Genomic DNA, 21,100 nt, shown 5'->3' on the forward strand with positions numbered 1-21,100 from the left:
TTTGCAATTCCTAGCATTGGTGATGCTATAAATCAATCTGTCAGGAGTGGGATTTGAACCCACGCCTCCATCAGGAGACCAGAAAACCCTTCTACACTCTTCAAGGGAACAACACCTTAAGTCTGGCAAATTAGACCACTCGGCCATTCTGAGAGGATGTATACGTCCACCGCGAGATTATATACTGATCAAGAAAACTGCGGGAACACTTAAATCACACATCGGATCTCCGTGATCAAAATCTAGGAAACCTCAAGATCTTCACCGTACATTGCATAATTCGTAACTCTCCCACCTCCATGCTTTTGAGACTGTACTGGGAGACACAGCAAACTTTCTTCAGACGGCACGTATGGATGTGCCATACTGGAGGAGCTGGACTACCTGTGCAACCTGAATGGGCTGCAGGGAGCACCTCATAATTCCAGTAGTGACAAGGACACTAGCAAAAGGCAAAACTAGAGAAGAATCAGTCAGGAAGGATAAGGAGAGAGCAATCATCTGTGGCCACCACCTGCAAAACCATTCCCTTTTTGGGGTTGTCTTGCTGTTGCCTATCTCCGGTGCACCTGCTGTCACTTTCATTTGCACCAAAACAAGAGACAGTGATTCACAACCGCTTAGGCTTCCGAACTGTACAGATTAATATGCCTGAACTGTAACTGACTTGGTATTATGCTGTGATGATTACTTGTTCCCTTATTTTTTTGAGAGGTGTATTATAGAAGATAGCCTTGAGAATGCGGCCACAGAATTGCGGGAATCCGTGACTTTCAACACTTATGCAACCGAGTCGAGGTGACCAACAGCTCAATGTCTGGTTGGCACCATGGCTTAGATGTGCCATTCATGAAACTTGCGTTGATTCTTGAAGCCACTGGCATTGCTTCCCTCTCCAAGTCTGTGTAATAAGGAATTGGCAGGAGCCCACGAGTTGAAACTATCAGAGGACAGAATGCAAATGAAGTGTTCTGAGAAAAGCAAAGCGGCGAAAGGACATTTTCCCGTGTGCATGTAGATGGCCGACTTTGACACGGCTTGATGAAGTCTTGTGGATCCTACCACTGCTTAAGTGCACTACTACGCTTGCCTTCAGGGAGTTTCATGTCAAACATTCAAAAAACAGGACTCGAACTAGACGGATGAGCACCTACGATCGGTCTTAGCCGATGTGGGGATCGAACCCAAGACCTTGGCGTTATTAGCACCACGCTCTAACCAACTGAGCTAACCGGCCATCAAAAGGAGTCTCTCTGCCAGGCATTTCCTCATGTTTATGTAATTTGGCTGCAAAATGCATTACACACAAGTGTGAAAAGAACACTTTTGCAATTCCTAGCATTGGTGATGCTATAAATGAATCTGTCAGGAGTGGGATTTGAACCCACGCCTCCATCAGGAGACCAGAAAACCCTTCTACACTCTTCAAGGGAACAACACCTTAAGTCTGGCAAATTAGACCACTCGGCCATTCTGAGAGGATGTATACGTCCACCGCGAGATTATATACTGATCAAGAAAACTGCGGGAACACTTAAATCACACATCGGATCTCCGTGATCAAAATCTAGGAAACCTCAAGATCTTCACCGTACATTGCATAATTCGTAACTCTCCCACCTCCATGCTTTTGAGACTGTACTGGGAGACACAGCAAACTTTCTTCAGACGGCACGTATGGATGTGCCATACTGGAGGAGCTGGACTACCTGTGCAACCTGAATGGGCTGCAGGGAGCACCTCATAATTCCAGTAGTGACAAGGACACTAGCAAAAGGCAAAACTAGAGAAGAATCAGTCAGGAAGGATAAGGAGAGAGCAATCGTCTGTGGCCACCACCTGCAAAACCATTCCCTTTTTGGGGTTGTCTTGCTGTTGCCTATCTCCGGTGCACCTGCTGTCACTTTCATTTGCACCAAAACAAGAGACAGTGATTCACAACCGCTTAGGCTTCCGAACTGTACAGATTAATATGCCTGAACTGTAACTGACTTGGTATTATGCTGTGATGATTACTTGTTCCCTTATTTTTTTGAGAGGTGTATTATAGAAGATAGCCTTGAGAATGCGGCCACAGAATTGCGGGAATCCGTGACTTTCAACACTTATGCAACCGAGTCGAGGTGACCAACAGCTCAATGTCTGGTTGGCACCATGGCTTAGATGTGCCATTCATGAAACTTGCGTTGATTCTTGAAGCCACTGGCATTGCTTCCCTCTCCAAGTCTGTGTAATAAGGAATTGGCAGGAGCCCACGAGTTGAAACTATCAGAGGACAGAATGCAAATGAAGTGTTCTGAGAAAAGCAAAGCGGCGAAAGGACATTTTCCCGTGTGCATGTAGATGGCCGACTTTGACACGGCTTGATGAAGTCTTGTGGATCCTACCACTGCTTAAGTGCACTACTACGCTTGCCTTCAGGGAGTTTCATGTCAAACATTCAAAAAACAGGACTCGAACTAGACGGATGAGCACCTACGATCGGTCTTAGCCGATGTGGGGATCGAACCCAAGACCTTGGCGTTATTAGCACCACGCTCTAACCAACTGAGCTAACCGGCCATCAAAAGGAGTCTCTCTGCCAGGCATTTCCTCATGTTTATGTAATTTGGCTGCAAAATGCATTACACACAAGTGTGAAAAGAACACTTTTGCAATTCCTAGCATTGGTGATGCTATAAATGAATCTGTCAGGAGTGGGATTTGAACCCACGCCTCCATCAGGAGACCAGAAAACCCTTCTACACTCTTCAAGGGAACAACACCTTAAGTCTGGCAAATTAGACCACTCGGCCATTCTGAGAGGATGTATACGTCCACCGCGAGATTATATACTGATCAAGAAAACTGCGGGAACACTTAAATCACACATCGGATCTCCGTGATCAAAATCTAGGAAACCTCAAGATCTTCACCGTACATTGCATAATTCGTAACTCTCCCACCTCCATGCTTTTGAGACTGTACTGGGAGACACAGCAAACTTTCTTCAGACGGCACGTATGGATGTGCCATACTGGAGGAGCTGGACTACCTGTGCAACCTGAATGGGCTGCAGGGAGCACCTCATAATTCCAGTAGTGACAAGGACACTAGCAAAAGGCAAAACTAGAGAAGAATCAGTCAGGAAGGATAAGGAGAGAGCAATCGTCTGTGGCCACCACCTGCAAAACCATTCCCTTTTTGGGGTTGTCTTGCTGTTGCCTATCTCCGGTGCACCTGCTGTCACTTTCATTTGCACCAAAACAAGAGACAGTGATTCACAACCGCTTAGGCTTCCGAACTGTACAGATTAATATGCCTGAACTGTAACTGACTTGGTATTATGCTGTGATGATTACTTGTTCCCTTATTTTTTTGAGAGGTGTATTATAGAAGATAGCCTTGAGAATGCGGCCACAGAATTGCGGGAATCCGTGACTTTCAACACTTATGCAACCGAGTCGAGGTGACCAACAGCTCAATGTCTGGTTGGCACCATGGCTTAGATGTGCCATTCATGAAACTTGCGTTGATTCTTGAAGCCACTGGCATTGCTTCCCTCTCCAAGTCTGTGTAATAAGGAATTGGCAGGAGCCCACGAGTTGAAACTATCAGAGGACAGAATGCAAATGAAGTGTTCTGAGAAAAGCAAAGCGGCGAAAGGACATTTTCCCGTGTCCATGTAGATGGCCGACTTTGACACGGCTTGATGAAGTCTTGTGGATCCTACCACTGCTTAAGTGCACTACTACGCTTGCCTTCAGGGAGTTTCATGTCAAACATTCAAAAAACAGGACTCCAACTAGACGGATGAGCACCTAAGATCGGTCTTGGCCGATGTGGGGATCGAACCCAAGACCTTGGTGTTATTAGCACCACGCTCTAACCAACTGAGCTAACCGGCCATCAAAAGGAGTCTCTCTGCCAGGCATTTCCTCATGTTTATGTAATTTGGCTGCAAAATGCATTACACACAAGTGTGAAAAGAACACTTTTGCAATTCCTAGCATTGGTGATGCTATAAATGAATCTGTCAGGAGTGGGATTTGAACCCACGCCTCCATCAGGAGACCAGAAAACCCTTCTACACTCTTCAAGGGAACAACACCTTAAGTCTGGCAAATTAGACCACTCGGCCATTCTGAGAGGATGTATACGTCCACCGCGAGATTATATACTGATCAAGAAAACTGCGGGAACACTTAAATCACACATCGGATCTCCGTGATCAAAATCTAGGAAACCTCAAGATCTTCACCGTACATTGCATAATTCGTAACTCTCCCACCTCCATGCTTTTGAGACTGTACTGGGAGACACAGCAAACTTTCTTCAGACGGCACGTATGGATGTGCCATACTGGAGGAGCTGGACTACCTGTGCAACCTGAATGGGCTGCAGGGAGCACCTCATAATTCCAGTAGTGACAAGGACACTAGCAAAAGGCAAAACTAGAGAAGAATCAGTCAGGAAGGATAAGGAGAGAGCAATCGTCTGTGGCCACCACCTGCAAAACCATTCCCTTTTTGGGGTTGTCTTGCTGTTGCCTATCTCCGGTGCACCTGCTGTCACTTTCATTTGCACCAAAACAAGAGACAGTGATTCACAACCGCTTAGGCTTCCGAACTGTACAGATTAATATGCCTGAACTGTAACTGACTTGGTATTATGCTGTGATGATTACTTGTTCCCTTATTTTTTTGAGAGGTGTATTATAGAAGATAGCCTTGAGAATGCGGCCACAGAATTGCGGGAATCCGTGACTTTCAACACTTATGCAACCGAGTCGAGGTGACCAACAGCTCAATGTCTGGTTGGCACCATGGCTTAGATGTGCCATTCATGAAACTTGCGTTGATTCTTGAAGCCACTGGCATTGCTTCCCTCTCCAAGTCTGTGTAATAAGGAATTGGCAGGAGCCCACGAGTTGAAACTATCAGAGGACAGAATGCAAATGAAGTGTTCTGAGAAAAGCAAAGCGGCGAAAGGACATTTTCCCGTGTCCATGTAGATGGCCGACTTTGACACGGCTTGATGAAGTCTTGTGGATCCTACCACTGCTTAAGTGCACTACTACGCTTGCCTTCAGGGAGTTTCATGTCAAACATTCAAAAAACAGGACTCCAACTAGACGGATGAGCACCTAAGATCGGTCTTGGCCGATGTGGGGATCGAACCCAAGACCTTGGCGTTATTAGCACCACGCTCTAACCAACTGAGCTAACCGGCCATCAAAAGGAGTCTCTCTGCCAGGCATTTCCTCATGTTTATGTAATTTGGCTGCAAAATGCATTACACACAAGTGTGAAAAGAACACTTTTGCAATTCCTAGCATTGGTGATGCTATAAATGAATCTGTCAGGAGTGGGATTTGAACCCACGCCTCCATCAGGAGACCAGAAAACCCTTCTACACTCTTCAAGGGAACAACACCTTAAGTCTGGCAAATTAGACCACTCGGCCATTCTGAGAGGATGTATACGTCCACCGCGAGATTATATACTGATCAAGAAAACTGCGGGAACACTTAAATCACACATCGGATCTCCGTGATCAAAATCTAGGAAACCTCAAGATCTTCACCGTACATTGCATAATTCGTAACTCTCCCACCTCCATGCTTTTGAGACTGTACTGGGAGACACAGCAAACTTTCTTCAGACGGCACGTATGGATGTGCCATACTGGAGGAGCTGGACTACCTGTGCAACCTGAATGGGCTGCAGGGAGCACCTCATAATTCCAGTAGTGACAAGGACACTAGCAAAAGGCAAAACTAGAGAAGAATCAGTCAGGAAGGATAAGGAGAGAGCAATCGTCTGTGGCCACCACCTGCAAAACCATTCCCTTTTTGGGGTTGTCTTGCTGTTGCCTATCTCCGGTGCACCTGCTGTCACTTTCATTTGCACCAAAACAAGAGACAGTGATTCACAACCGCTTAGGCTTCCTAACTGTACAGATTAATATGCCTGAACTGTAACTGACTTGGTATTATGCTGTGATGATTACTTGTTCCCTTATTTTTTTGAGAGGTGTATTATAGAAGATAGCCTTGAGAATGCGGCCACAGAATTGCGGGAATCCGTGACTTTCAACACTTATGCAACCGAGTCGAGGTGACCAACAGCTCAATGTCTGGTTGGCACCATGGCTTAGATGTGCCATTCATGAAACTTGCGTTGATTCTTGAAGCCACTGGCATTGCTTCCCTCTCCAAGTCTGTGTAATAAGGAATTGGCAGGAGCCCACGAGGTGAAACTATCAGAGGACAGAATGCAAATGAAGTGTTCTGAGAAAAGCAAAGCGGCGAAAGGACATTTTCCCGTGTGCATGTAGATGGCCGACTTTGACACGGCTTGATGAAGTCTTGTGGATCCTACCACTGCTTAAGTGCACTACTACGCTTGCCTTCATGGAGTTTCATGTCAAACATTCAAAAAACAGGACTCGAACTAGACAGATGAGCACCTACGATCGGTCTTGGCCGATGTGGGGATCGAACCCAAGACCTTGGCGTTATTAGCACCACGCTCTAACCAACTGAGCTAACCGGCCATCAGAAGGAGTCTCTCTGACTGGCATTTCCTCATGTTTATGTAATTTGGCTGCAAAATGCATTACACACAAGTGTGAAAAGAACACTTTTGCAATTCCTAGCATTGGTGATGCTATAAATCAATCTGTCAGGAGTGGGATTTGAACCCACGCCTCCATCAGGAGACCAGAAAACCCTTCTACACTCTTCAAGGGAACAACACCTTAAGTCTGGCAAATTAGACCACTCGGCCATTCTGAGAGGATGTATACGTCCACCGCGAGATTATATACTGATCAAGAAAACTGCGGGAACACTTAAATCACACATCGGATCTCCGTGATCAAAATCTAGGAAACCTCAAGATCTTCACCGTACATTGCATAATTCGTAACTCTCCCACCTCCATGCTTTTGAGACTGTACTGGGAGACACAGCAAACTTTCTTCAGACGGCACGTATGGATGTGCCATACTGGAGGAGCTGGACTACCTGTGCAACCTGAATGGGCTGCAGGGAGCACCTCATAATTCCAGTAGTGACAAGGACACTAGCAAAAGGCAAAACTAGAGAAGAATCAGTCAGGAAGGATAAGGAGAGAGCAATCGTCTGTGGCCACCACCTGCAAAACCATTCCCTTTTTGGGGTTGTCTTGCTGTTGCCTATCTCCGGTGCACCTGCTGTCACTTTCATTTGCACCAAAACAAGAGACAGTGATTCACAACCGCTTAGGCTTCCTAACTGTACAGATTAATATGCCTGAACTGTAACTGACTTGGTATTATGCTGTGATGATTACTTGTTCCCTTATTTTTTTGAGAGGTGTATTATAGAAGATAGCCTTGAGAATGCGGCCACAGAATTGCGGGAATCCGTGACTTTCAACACTTATGCAACCGAGTCGAGGTGACCAACAGCTCAATGTCTGGTTGGCACCATGGCTTAGATGTGCCATTCATGAAACTTGCGTTGATTCTTGAAGCCACTGGCATTGCTTCCCTCTCCAAGTCTGTGTAATAAGGAATTGGCAGGAGCCCACGAGGTGAAACTATCAGAGGACAGAATGCAAATGAAGTGTTCTGAGAAAAGCAAAGCGGCGAAAGGACATTTTCCCGTGTGCATGTAGATGGCCGACTTTGACACGGCTTGATGAAGTCTTGTGGATCCTACCACTGCTTAAGTGCACTACTACGCTTGCCTTCAGGGAGTTTCATGTCAAACATTCAAAAAACAAAATGCATTACACACAAGTGTGAAAAGAACACTTTTGCAATTCCTAGCATTGGTGATGCTATAAATCAATCTGTCAGGAGTGGGATTTGAACCCACGCCTCCATCAGGAGACCAGAAAACCCTTCTACACTCTTCAAGGGAACAACACCTTAAGTCTGGCAAATTAGACCACTCGGCCATTCTGAGAGGATGTATACATCCACCGCGAGATTATATACTGATCAAGAAAACTGCGGGAACACTTAAATCACACATCGGATCTCCGTGATCAAAATCTAGGAAACCTCAAGATCTTCACCGTACATTGCATAATTCGTAACTCTCCCACCTCCATGCTTTTGAGACTGTACTGGGAGACACAGCAAACTTTCTTCAGACGGCACGTATGGATGTGCCATACTGGAGGAGCTGGACTACCTGTGCAACCTGAATGGGCTGCAGGGAGCACCTCATAATTCCAGTAGTGACAAGGACACTAGCAAAAGGCAAAACTAGAGAAGAATCAGTCAGGAAGGATAAGGAGAGAGCAATCGTCTGTGGCCACCACCTGCAAAACCATTCCCTTTTTGGGGTTGTCTTGCTGTTGCCTATCTCCGGTGCACCTGCTGTCACTTTCATTTGCACCAAAACAAGAGACAGTGATTCACAACCGCTTAGGCTTCCTAACTGTACAGATTAATATGCCTGAACTGTAACTGACTTGGTATTATGCTGTGATGATTACTTGTTCCCTTATTTTTTTGAGAGGTGTATTATAGAAGATAGCCTTGAGAATGCGGCCACAGAATTGCGGGAATCCGTGACTTTCAACACTTATGCAACCGAGTCGAGGTGACCAACAGCTCAATGTCTGGTTGGCACCATGGCTTAGATGTGCCATTCATGAAACTTGCGTTGATTCTTGAAGCCACTGGCATTGCTTCCCTCTCCAAGTCTGTGTAATAAGGAATTGGCAGGAGCCCACGAGGTGAAACTATCAGAGGACAGAATGCAAATGAAGTGTTCTGAGAAAAGCAAAGCGGCGAAAGGACATTTTCCCGTGTGCATGTAGATTGCCGACTTTGACACGGCTTGATGAAGTCTTGTGGATCCTACCACTGCTTAAGTGCACTACTACGCTTGCCTTCATGGAGTTTCATGTCAAACATTCAAAAAACAGGACTCGAACTAGACAGATGAGCACCTACGATCGGTCTTGGCCGATGTGGGGATCGAACCCAAGACCTTGCCGTTATTAGCACCACGCTCTAACCAACTGAGCTAACCGGCCATCAGAAGGAGTCTCTCTGACTGGCATTTCCTCATGTTTATGTAATTTGGCTGCAAAATGCATTACACACAAGTGTGAAAAGAACACTTTTGCAATTCCTAGCATTGGTGATGCTATAAATCAATCTGTCAGGAGTGGGATTTGAACCCACGCCTCCATCAGGAGACCAGAAAACCCTTCTACACTCTTCAAGGGAACAACACCTTAAGTCTGGCAAATTAGACGACTCTGCCATTCTGAGAGGATGTATACGTCCACCGCGAGATTATATACTGATCAAGAAAACTGCGGGAACACTTAAATCACACATCGGATCTCCGTGATCAAAATCTAGGAAACCTCAAGATCTTCACCGTACATTGCATAATTCGTAACTCTCCCACCTCCATGCTTTTGAGACTGTACTGGGAGACACAGCAAACTTTCTTCAGACGGCACGTATGGATGTGCCATACTGGAGGAGCTGGACTACCTGTGCAACCTGAATGGGCTGCAGGGAGCACCTCATAATTCCAGTAGTGACAAGGACACTAGCAAAAGGCAAAACTAGAGAAGAATCAGTCAGGAAGGATAAGGAGAGAGCAATCGTCTGTGGCCACCACCTGCAAAACCATTCCCTTTTTGGGGTTGTCTTGCTGTTGCCTATCTCCGGTGCACCTGCTGTCACTTTCATTTGCACCAAAACAAGAGACAGTGATTCACAACCGCTTAGGCTTCCTAACTGTACAGATTAATATGCCTGAACTGTAACTGACTTGGTATTATGCTGTGATGATTACTTGTTCCCTTATTTTTTTGAGAGGTGTATTATAGAAGATAGCCTTGAGAATGCGGCCACAGAATTGCGGGAATCCGTGACTTTCAACACTTATGCAACCGAGTCGAGGTGACCAACAGCTCAATGTCTGGTTGGCACCATGGCTTAGATGTGCCATTCATGAAACTTGCGTTGATTCTTGAAGCCACTGGCATTGCTTCCCTCTCCAAGTCTGTGTAATAAGGAATTGGCAGGAGCCCACGAGGTGAAACTATCAGAGGACAGAATGCAAATGAAGTGTTCTGAGAAAAGCAAAGCGGCGAAAGGACATTTTCCCGTGTGCATGTAGATGGCCGACTTTGACACGGCTTGATGAAGTCTTGTGGATCCTACCACTGCTTAAGTGCACTACTACGCTTGCCTTCAGGGAGTTTCATGTCAAACATTCAAAAAACAGGACTCGAACTAGACAGATGAGCACCTACGATCGGTCTTGGCCAATGTGGGGATCGAACCCAAGACCTTGGCGTTATTAGCACCACGCTCTAACCAACTGAGCTAACCGGCCATCAGAAGGAGTCTCTCTGCCAGGCATTTCCTCATGTTTATGTAATTTGGCTGCAAAATGCATTACACACAAGTGTGAAAAGAACACTTTTGCAATTCCTAGCATTGGTGATGCTATAAATCAATCTGTCAGAAGTGGGATTTGAACACACACCTCCATCAGGAGACCAGAAAACCCTTCTACACTCTTCAAGGGAACAACACCTTAAGTCTGGCAAATTAGACCACTCGGCCATTCTTAGAGGATGTATACGTCCACCGGGAGATTATATACTGATCAAGAAAACTGCGGGAACTCTTAAATCACACATCGGATCTCCGTGATCGAAGTCTAGGAAACCTCAAGATCTTCACCGTACATTGCATAATTCGTAACTCTCCCACCTCCATGCTTTTGAGACTGTACTGGGAGACACAGTAAACTTTCTTCAGACGGCACGTATGGATGTGCCATACTGGAGGAGCTGGACTACCTGTGCAACCTGAATGGGCTGCAGGGAGCGCCTCATAATACCAGTAGTGACAAGGACACTAGCAAAAGGCAAAACTAGAGAAGAATCAGTCAGGAAGGATAAGGAGAGAGCAATCGTCTGTGGCCACCACCTGCAAAACCATTCCCTTTTTGGGGTTGTCTTGCAGTTGCCTCTCTCCGGTGCACCTGCTGTCACTTTAATTTGCACCAAAAAAGGAGAGAGTGATTCACCACCGCTTTGGATTCTTAACTGTACAGATTGATATGCCTGAAGTGTAATTGACTTGGTGTTATGCTGTGATGATTACGTGTTCCCTTATTTTTTTGAGAGGTGTATTATAGAAGATAGCCTTGAGAATGAGGCCACAGAATTGCGGGAATCCGTGACTTTCCACACTTATGCAACCGAGTCGAGGTGACCAACAGCTTAGTGTCAGAAAATAAAAGATCACTTTTGCAATTCCTAGCATTGGTCATGCTATAAATCAGTCTGTCAGAAGTGGTATTTGAACCTACGCCTCCATCAGGAGACCAGAAAACTCTTCTACACTCTTCGAGAAAACAACTGCATTTCCGTCCTTGCACTCTCTCATTAATCCAATCTTGCCCAGTCAGCGAGAGAAGCCATGTACATGCTTTGCCTTCCTCTCCCTCTCCCTTCACTGCCAGTTCAGCGATGACATCTCAGAACTCTCTCACAGCTGACTTCTATGACATCACAGAGTGCATCAATTCCGTGGCTTCTCATCTGTCGCCACACTGTCAGGGTTGACTTTCTCACTCACTATGCCAAGCTTTCTCGGAAACACTGGAATACGTGGATGAGTTTGTACCACTTTTGGAGGTTTTGCCCACCTGGGGCGAGGCTGTGATCCAGCTGAAAAGCAATTCGGGCATGTGGGCAGCGAAAGATGTATCTGTGATGAAGAGAAACCCAGGTCGAAGATGTTTCCAATCAGCCCCATCGGTCCAGCCACAGACACACACACAGACAGCCACAAGCACAGACTGCCACAAACACACAGACAGCCACAGATAGACAGACAAACACACAGACAGTGTGCCTGACAAAAACTTTCCCTCACAGTCAAGTCAACATGAGTCGTATTATCTAAAAGAAGAACCCATCATTTCCTTTCATCTCTATATCAGAGAGAGCGATTAAAAAAACACATCTGTAAATGCTACTTGTACAAGCACGCTGAGATGCCCCATCATCAGTAGGCATGCTCTGTGGCGCAATGGATAGCGCGTTGGACTTTTAGTGAAAAGGGCAGTGGTCATTCAATGGTTGTGGGATCGAGTACCACCGGAGTCAGTGCTCACTTCATGACCCGGAGGCTTTTCTTGCCATCTTCAAGCGCACTGCCCGGTGTTGCGACTGGCCGGAGTCGGAGTGGGCGGTACGCCTGGCTCCCCTGCCACCCGAGTGCCCTAGACTACAAAAGTCTGAGGGACAGTGTCCTGGACCGGGTCGGTCTGACGTCGGACGGCCAGCGCCGAAAGCTCAGAAGCCTCCGGTTCGAACCTGGCTCCCGGTGCCTGCCACCGCTGGCTCAAGCCACGGAAGTTGCCGACCTGGTGGCCTTGGAGCAGTTCATCTGCCATCTCCCACGTCCAACCTGAAGGCTGGCACCAGGCTGGCAGAGAACCATCATTGCCCGGGACGATGCCACCTTCTGATGCCCGACGGCGGGCACCCTCCCTTCCATTCCCAAGACCCCCTCTGACCTGACTGTCCTGGATACCAGCATGTTGCCAAACACCACACCTAAACATGTTTCTCCCCGACCCACTTCCCCTTCTCGCCTTGCCTGTCCCAAAAACAAATCTGCCTCCTTAGCTCCTTCTTTTTCTCTCTCCCCCGGCAGTGTGTGGTCCCCTGGAAAAACCACGGTGACGTTGCGGGCAGCCTGGACATCGCCCGGCCGGGTGCTCGCTAGTGAAAACTATCTATCTAATATTAAGGATCATAGGCTCTCATCTGATTTGGCTGGGGCAGGTCACCTGTGTCATGACAAGACCTTAAGCTGGATAATGGACCGATTCTTCTGGCCAGGCATCAAAAAGGAGGTAGAAAGATGGTGTGCTGCCTGTCCGGAGTGCCAGAAGACCAATGCCAGTGCAGTACCGTGGGCTCCGCTGGTACCGCTGCCTCTCATGGAGATACCATTTGAGCGCATTGGGATGGATTTGATCGGTCCGTTGGAGAAAAGCTCCGCGGGGTATCAATTTGTGCTGGTCATAGTAGACTATGCCACTCGGTACCTGGAGGCAATTCGTCTACGGACAATGTCAGCGACTAGGATCGCCGAGGAGCTGTTTAAGGTCTTCACTCGGGTGGGGATCCCAAAGGAAATCCTGACAGATCAGGGCTCTCCATTCATGTCACGCGTGATGCGAGACCTCTGTAGGCTGCTGGGGATAAAGTCCATCAGGACCTCAATCTATCATCCCCAGACAGACGCCCTAGTGGAGCTCTTTAATAAAACCCTAAAGAACATGATCTGTAAGTTTGTGAGCACAGACGCTTGGGACTGGGACAAGTTATTGCCACCCCTGCTGTTCGCTGTACGCGAGGTGCCCCAGACGTCCACTGGCTTCTCTCCCTTCGAGCTGCTGTACGGGAGGCGGCTGAGGGGCATCCTCGACTTAATAAAGGAGGACTGGGAGGCGACCGCCCCCTCCCAGACCTCTATGGTACAGCACATCCTGGACCTGAGAGATCGGCTATCGGCACTGGGGAAACTTGCACAGTTGCATCTCTTACAGGCCCAGGAGCGACAACAGCGCATGTACAACAGGAGAGCCCGGTTACGATCGTTCACCCAAGGACAAGGTACTGGTGTTATTCCCAAATTCAACATCTAAACTGCTGGCTAAGTGGCAGGGACCCTTTTTGGTCACACGCCGCTTAGGGGATGTTGATTATGAGGTGTGTCGCCCAGATCGTCGGAGGTAAAAGCAGATCTATCATCTGAACATCCTGAAGAAGTGGCGAGAGCAGGAAGCATTGGGTGCTTTTAGTTCCCCCCACAATAAAGAGTCTGAAGCCGCTGTTTCTGAGATTCGCACTGAACTCAATTTAACAAACGCCCATTTAACAAACGCCCAGAAACAGCACGTTTGCTCTTTATTGTGCCGCTTCCAGCATGTCTTTTCTCACCGACCCGTGCTCACACCTCTCATTGAACACCACATCCACACAGCACTGGACCACTGCGTGCGTGTCAAACCCTATCGCACCCCCTATTACAAAAAGTAGGCTGTCAATGAAGAGGTGCAGAAGATGTTGGAGCTGGGAGTCATTGAAAAGTCACAATCGGAATGGTGTAGCCCTATAGTCTTGGTGCCAAAGCCTGACGGCAGCACTAGATTCTGCATTGATTATAGGGAGCTCAATGCAGTGTCTAGGTTTGATGCCTATCCGATGCCCCGTGTGGATGAGTTGCTGGATCGGCTGGGCGCTGCTCACGGAAAACCCGGGCAAGTGAACAGTTGGGAGGAGGGAGACCAAGTATCTGGGGTACCTCTTAGGAGGGGGGCAGGTACGGCCAGTCGTTGACAAGGTGACCGCTATTGCCTCCTGTCCGCCTCCTAAGTCCAAAAAGGAAGTTCGGCAGTTTTTGGGGTTTTCCGGGTATTATCGCCAGTTTCTGCCGGACTTTGCCACCCTGGCTTACCCCCTGACCGAACTGATGCGAAAAGGTGCTCCAGATACGGTCCAGTGGACGGAGCAGTGCCAGGTGGCTTTCCAGGCAATTAAGGACCGCCTCTGCCAACACCCTTTTTTTAAATGCCTTGACTTCTCTCTCCCTTTCATTCTACAGACCGACGCCTGAGAAGTTGGAGTGGGCACGGTCCTGTCCCAGAGTGTTGGGGGTCAGGAACACCCCGTCCTCTATCTAAGCAAACAATTATCGCCCAGGAGCGTAAATATAGCACCATTGAAAAGAAGTGTCTCGCTATAAAGTGGGCTGTGCCCTGTTTATTTAATCCCTCTCCCTCCCCGACGGAAGCAGCTAACCGACAAGAAGGTGGACTGAATCTATTACCCCTGTCTGCCCGGAGCACCCCGATTGTGGACACTTTTTGCTTTTGCTTTTGATTTTGTTTTTGTTTTGTATCTCCGCCCTTTTTTGACATACCTGAACAAAATAAAGCCCGGACACAACCGAAACCGGAGACTCTCCCTCTCTCTCCCCGTTATTTGTGTCCGGCTTTCACAGTAGGCTATTCAAGAAGGGGGGCTCAAAGATGGCCAGATATAAATTTATCTATTTTATTTTATTTTATTTATTGTGCTTTGTTGGCACAGTGTTTAATGTTCAGTCTTAAATACATATTTTTTAATTGTAGTTTTGTAATTGATTTTGTCTTTGAAAAGGAAGACAAAATAATAAAAAGCACATTTTAGATTATTTAATTTATGCAATGGTGAAAAAATTGTCAAATTAACTGAAATGTAAAAAACAACAAACAAAAAAAACTATCAAAACAATCTGAGGCATTTAAAAGAACAATAACGGTCAATGCATTTGACAAATAAAAAAAACATCAAAACATTCAAAAACAGTGAAACCAGTGCTATTTAGAAATAATTAATACAATCATTTCCATAATTTCTTTACGTACTGTTGGAAATATACCATCTGGCCCAGGTGATTTGTTTGTTTTTAATTCTGCTAGTCCCTTTACTACCTCCTCCTCATTTATCCTGATCTCTCTTAGGGTTTGACTGGACTGGTTGTTAACCTGTGGCATGTTATCTGTTTTTTCTTTAGTAAAAACCTCAATATCGTCAGCTCAGCATACCTTAGTATAACTTAATATAAGCAACAGAGACGCTGCTGTGAAGGAGCGCAATAGTCTCTATAGCCACTCTGTCACAGCCACCTCAATAAATACATCAATTCATTAATCACTGTATTGACTTCAACCATTTAAACACATGTAATGTTTTGCTTTATGCTAGGGGTGGCTAACCCTGGTCCTGGATTTGAGCCCCCACCTCCCCAGGGATCTGTATTGGCAAACTGCTGAGCTGATGATATTGACTGCAAAGGGGAATCTCTCTGGAATGGTCCATTATACAGGGGAGCTAAACACCTCCAGGAAAGCACTAACCTGTGGCCCTGGGGCCCTGGGGTTTGTCTGCCGAACGCTCGTCCTCTGTTCTTTGGGTCTGCACTGGTTCTGGTCCTATCTGACCAACCTGTTCTGAATAGGGCAGTGGTTCTCGACCTGCGGCCCGTCACACATGGAAGTGCGGCACACGATATGACACCCACATTTAACACTACAAGCGCAGAGCCGGTCAATTTGACCGTTTTGGTTATTCAAATTTGAATTATACTGTGTTCCAAAATACACTGCGCATATACCCATTCGTGACTATTCCTAACTATATGTATTAAACATGCCTACAGCGTTTTAGCTGCATAAACATGAAAATAAATAAGTTATAAACACATTTACCTAGAATAGCCAAAATCGGGTTATTTTGACTGGTCATTTAAATACATAATAACTCAAATATAACACATAATCCTGCCTTCCCTTTACAATAGAGTCAGTCTGGCACTCAAGTGGCGATCTCTACCTGTCTACAATCTTTCATGTGCTTGAAAAACACATGCATTTGTACAGCATTACAGGTGTTTTCTTATAACTGTAGTAAGATTGAGTGGATACAGTGATTACCCGCAAATCAACATGGATTTGAAACGGAGATTGAAGAGAGCTCGTTTTGGAAATTGGACAAGTAAAATCATGTTCTGTGAAATTGCAGTGTCTCACCACACAATAAGATGAGTTACAACAACCTCAACTTGAACAGAATCGTAAAACTTTAAATAACGTGCTCAGGTAACCACAAAACATATGTTCTATGAACGTTTTGTGTAATGCGCATGTGCCAAAACCATCACGTCATGATGACATACTACTTTACCGGAGTTGAACATTTTTTTGTATTAATTAGCATGGGATAAAGTTGCTGATCATGCAAGAAAAGATGAAGTAGCCCGCGTTTGAATGATTATAGATGGACTTTGTGGATTGCAAATAATGAAATTAATAGTCATTCTTCCTCAACTTTCATTACTTACAGTGGGGGAAAAAAGTATTTGATCCCCTGCTGATTTTGTACGTTTGCCCACTGACAAATAAATGATCAGTCTATAGTTTTAATGGTAGGTGTATTTTAGCAGTGAGAGACAGAATAACAACAAAAAAATCCAGAAAAATGCATTTCAAAAGTTATAAATTGATTTGCATGTTAATGAGGGAAATAAGTATTTGACCCCTTCGACTTAGTACTTGGTGGCAAAACCCTTGTTGGCAATCACAGAGGTCAGACGTTTCTTGTAGTTGGCCACCAGGTTTGCACACATCTCAGGAGGGATTTTGTCCCACTCCTCTTTGCAGATCCTCTCCAAGTCATTAAGGTTTCGAGGCTGACGTTTGGCAACTCAAACCTTCAGCTCCCTCCACAGATTTTCTATGGGATTAAGGTCTGGAGACTGGCTAGGCCACTCCTTGACCTTAATGTGCTTCTTTTTGAGCCACTCCTGTGTGTTTTGGGTCATTGTCATGCTGGAATACCCATCCACGACCCATTTTCAATGCCCTGGCTGAGGGAAGGAGGTTCTCACCCAAGATTTGACGGTACATGGCCCCGTCCATTATCCCTTTGATGCGGTGCAGTTGTCCTGTCCCCTTAGCAGAAAAACACCCCCAAAGCATAATGTTTCCACCTCCATGTTTGATGGTGGGGATGGTGTTCTTGAGGTCATAGGCAGCATTGCTCCTCCTCCAAACACGGCGAGTTGAGTTGATGCCAAAGAGCTCGATTTTGGTCTCATCTGACCACAACACTTTCACCCAGTTCTCCTCTGAATCATTCAGATGTTCATTGGCAAACTTTAGATGGGCCTGTACATGTGCTTTCTTGAGAAGGGGGATCTTGCGGGCGCTGCAGGATTTCAGTCCTTCATGGCGTAGTGTGTTACCAATTGTTTTCTTGGTGACTATGGTCCCAGCTGCCTTGAGATCATTAACAAGATCCTCCCGTGTAGTTCTGGGCTGATTCCTCACCGTTCTCATTATCATTGAAACTCCACGAGGTGAGATCTTGCATGGAGCCCCAGACCGAGGAAGACTGACAGTTATTTTGTGTTTCTTCCATTTGCGAATAATCGCACCAACTGTTGTCACCTTCTCACCAAGCTGCTTGGCGATGGTCTTGTAGCCCATTCCAGCCTTGTGTAGGTCTACAATCTTGTCCCTGACATCCTTGGACAGCTCTTTGGTCTTTGCCATGGTGGAGAGTTTGGAATCTGATTGATTGATTGCTTCTGTGGACAGGTGTCTTTTATACAGGTAACGAGCTGAGATTTAGGAGCGCTCCTAATGTCAGCTCATTACCTGTATAAAAGACACCTGGGAGCCAGAAATCTTGCTGATTGATAGGAGATCAAATACTTCTTTCCCTAATTAACATGCAAATCAATTTATAACTTTTTTGAAATGAGTTTTTCTGGATTTTTTTGTTGTTATTCTGTCTCTCACTGTTAAAATACACCTACCATTAAAATTATAGACTGATCATTTCTTTGTCAGTGGGCAAACGTACAAAATCAGCAGGGGATCAAATACTTTTTTCCCTCACTGTAAGTAATGAAAGTTGAGGAAGAATGACTATTTTGTCAATTAGACTTGGTTTATAGTTGTGAAAACTTGAAAAATTAAGTTCAATTAATATGTTTTTCAGTTGACTTAACTAAAAATTCTAAATGCTTATTAATTGATAGAGTACGTTGGCTCAATTTACTGCATGTTATTTCAACAGTGAGTGAACTTAACACTTCATGTTTGCTAAACTGAGTCAAAGCAACAAGATGACTTGACTAAGTCACGTTGCGTCAACAAATAATTTTTACAGTGTAGCGGTTACATTTATGATTTTAAGAAATGTGGCTTCATTTTTAGTAAGAGGCTCAACTGAGTGTAGGTCCTTGTTTTGTGAAAGTATGCCTCAAAGCTAACCATATTGTGACTGCAGTTCACCATTGGTCGTTTGAAAATATCAAATAGCATGTGCTCTCTCTGGTTGGTTCCCTGACTAATTGAGGTAGAAAGCAGTCGTTTGCCCTCTAAAACATTTCTACTACTGCTTCTGTAGTCTCAACTGGGCTTTCCCAGTCAATGTTAGGAAATCTAAAACCCCATTATAACAGCCACTATAGCCCAATTGAAAAATCGTTTAAAGTGGTAATGTTATCTCTGAATAACTAGTTGTGTGCAAGTTTCTATCAGCTACTTTCAGAGAACAAAAGTAGTGAGGGAGTTCAAGGGTGACGATCTCGAGTCATTGTACATTTTCCCTGCATGCTTTGAAGACACGCGATACTTATACTACACAATACTTCAGGTCCAAGTTCAGAACCGGACAGCCGTCTTTAGACTCTTTAATAAAGGCAACCTAAATTAATCAGTGGGCCGTAAGTCTGGGTGTCAAATAAGCACCTGGGCCACAACAGGAGCGTAGCCATGGGTGGGCCTGGGTGGGCCTGGTTGGGCCATGGCCCACCTACTTACCTCTCAGGTCCACCCAATCAGAGAGTGTAAAATTTCTCCCGCGTGTTAAAAAAACATTATAAATACAAGATTCTGAAGCAATAACGTGTTTCGGAAAATCACAGGCTTTATTCCAAAGCATGGGGGCTGGTTCTTTTCAAGTCTAATGGTTACATTTTGGCTAAGTTATGCACAAGCAGGTTATAACTGGCTGTGGTAAATGTTTTTTTACGTAGTGCATCACACCATGACAACTGAACAAATGTAGTTGTGAACGGAGTTCCTACAAATGGTGAAACAAAATTATTTGTTGAATTATTTCAAAAGACGAGAAGAGAACTATCAGAACAGCACATTACACAACCTGATAAATCACCAACTGCATCGGAAGAAACCAATATAAGCACTGCTTTGCATCCACAGGCCAGTGTTGAATTCGGTAAGGAAACATTTTACTGTCCCTCGGATTTATAAGGAATAGATGAGTCACCTACACGGCCAAAATTGCAGGCATTTGCTTTAATTTGTGTTAAATCCCAAAGTTTTTCATCACAGCGGTGGTATGAGAAGTATCGCTGGATGGAATACAGCATAGCCAGAAATGCAATTATCTGTAGATATGCAGGCATTTGTTCTGATTCCCACACCGAAGAAACATTCACTAAAAATGGTTTTAAAGATTTTAAGCATTTGAATCAGAGCCGTTCAAAACATGAAGCAAGCAATTGGTACTGTCCATCCGAAGGTTACAGACAAAGCCACACAGAAACATTTTTAATCGGTTAAATCGGGATTCCAGGAAGGCTTATTTGAGAGGAATTGTGATTAAAGCTGTGACTGACATTCTGATGTACTGCACAAAGCAGTGAATTCCAATCAGGGGTCTCAGAGAAGCTCTAAATAAAGGACATTTCTCTGAGCTATTTAAAGTAAACATGATAGTGAAATACAAACCTGTGTTGAAGAACTCCGCAAAAATGCAACACTATGAGCCCTGATACTCCAAAAGAGCTACTGCTTTACCATCACGCACACCTCATCACAGGGTACATTTCATGACCAGCATCAGTTCAGTATAGACCAGTGTCTCTATGGTTACCTTGTCCCAGTACAGACAAGTGTGTCTCTATGGCTATTATTATTATTATTATTATTATTATTATTATTATTATTATTATTATTATTATTATTATTATTATTTCTTGGCAGATGCCCTTATCCAGTGCTATACAAATTGCAAGAATACAGTTAAGGCATCAAATATTACAAATACAAATTTACATTGTACAAAGCAATTCAAAATATAATACATTTTACAACTTCCAATTTACACAGGTAAGTACAGTAAGTTAGGTCATACATCCTGGAACGTAAAAGCTAAGTGCTGTCAAGATGTAAGGTCACAGTCAAGGGTTACGGGAAAGGGAGCAAGGGGGAAATCAATCAATAATACAAGTATTAGTAACACAAGAAGCATGATCAAATGCTGTGAAGTGCTATCTTCCAGGGAATAAAAGGACTAATACGTAATATTACTAATGGTTACCTATGTAGAAGCCCCAGTATAGAACAGTGTGTCTCTATGGTTACCTAATCCCAGTATAGACCAGTGTGTCTCTATGGTTAGCTATATAGAAGCCCCAGTACAGAACAGTGCGTCTCTGTGTGTAGAGTCACAAACACACAGAGGGAATTCTAGATGGG

General features: G+C 45.1%; 7 non-coding genes across 7 annotated transcripts; all 7 read right to left on the minus strand.

Annotated features, from left to right (window-relative positions):
* Positions 1-1,163: 1,163 nt before the first annotated feature.
* trnai-aau (transfer RNA isoleucine (anticodon AAU)) lies at positions 1,164-1,237 on the minus strand. The gene has a single exon. It is a non-coding gene; the product is annotated as a tRNA-Ile (tRNA).
* A 1,251-nt stretch (positions 1,238-2,488) lies between these two features.
* Positions 2,489-2,562, minus strand: trnai-aau (transfer RNA isoleucine (anticodon AAU)). Its single transcript has one exon. It is a non-coding gene; the product is annotated as a tRNA-Ile (tRNA).
* Positions 2,563-3,813: 1,251 nt separating this feature from the next.
* Positions 3,814-3,887, minus strand: trnai-aau (transfer RNA isoleucine (anticodon AAU)). Its single transcript has one exon. It is a non-coding gene; the product is annotated as a tRNA-Ile (tRNA).
* Positions 3,888-5,138: 1,251 nt separating this feature from the next.
* Positions 5,139-5,212, minus strand: trnai-aau (transfer RNA isoleucine (anticodon AAU)). The gene has a single exon. It is a non-coding gene; the product is annotated as a tRNA-Ile (tRNA).
* A 1,251-nt stretch (positions 5,213-6,463) lies between these two features.
* trnai-aau (transfer RNA isoleucine (anticodon AAU)) lies at positions 6,464-6,537 on the minus strand. The gene has a single exon. It is a non-coding gene; the product is annotated as a tRNA-Ile (tRNA).
* A 2,409-nt stretch (positions 6,538-8,946) lies between these two features.
* trnai-aau (transfer RNA isoleucine (anticodon AAU)) lies at positions 8,947-9,020 on the minus strand. The gene has a single exon. It is a non-coding gene; the product is annotated as a tRNA-Ile (tRNA).
* Positions 9,021-10,271: 1,251 nt separating this feature from the next.
* Positions 10,272-10,345, minus strand: trnai-aau (transfer RNA isoleucine (anticodon AAU)). The gene has a single exon. It is a non-coding gene; the product is annotated as a tRNA-Ile (tRNA).
* Positions 10,346-21,100: the final 10,755 nt, after the last annotated feature.

Source organism: Amia ocellicauda, chromosome 12 (genome assembly GCF_036373705.1).
Source record: "Amia ocellicauda isolate fAmiCal2 chromosome 12, fAmiCal2.hap1, whole genome shotgun sequence".
Taxonomy (NCBI): Eukaryota; Metazoa; Chordata; class Actinopteri; order Amiiformes; family Amiidae; genus Amia; species Amia ocellicauda.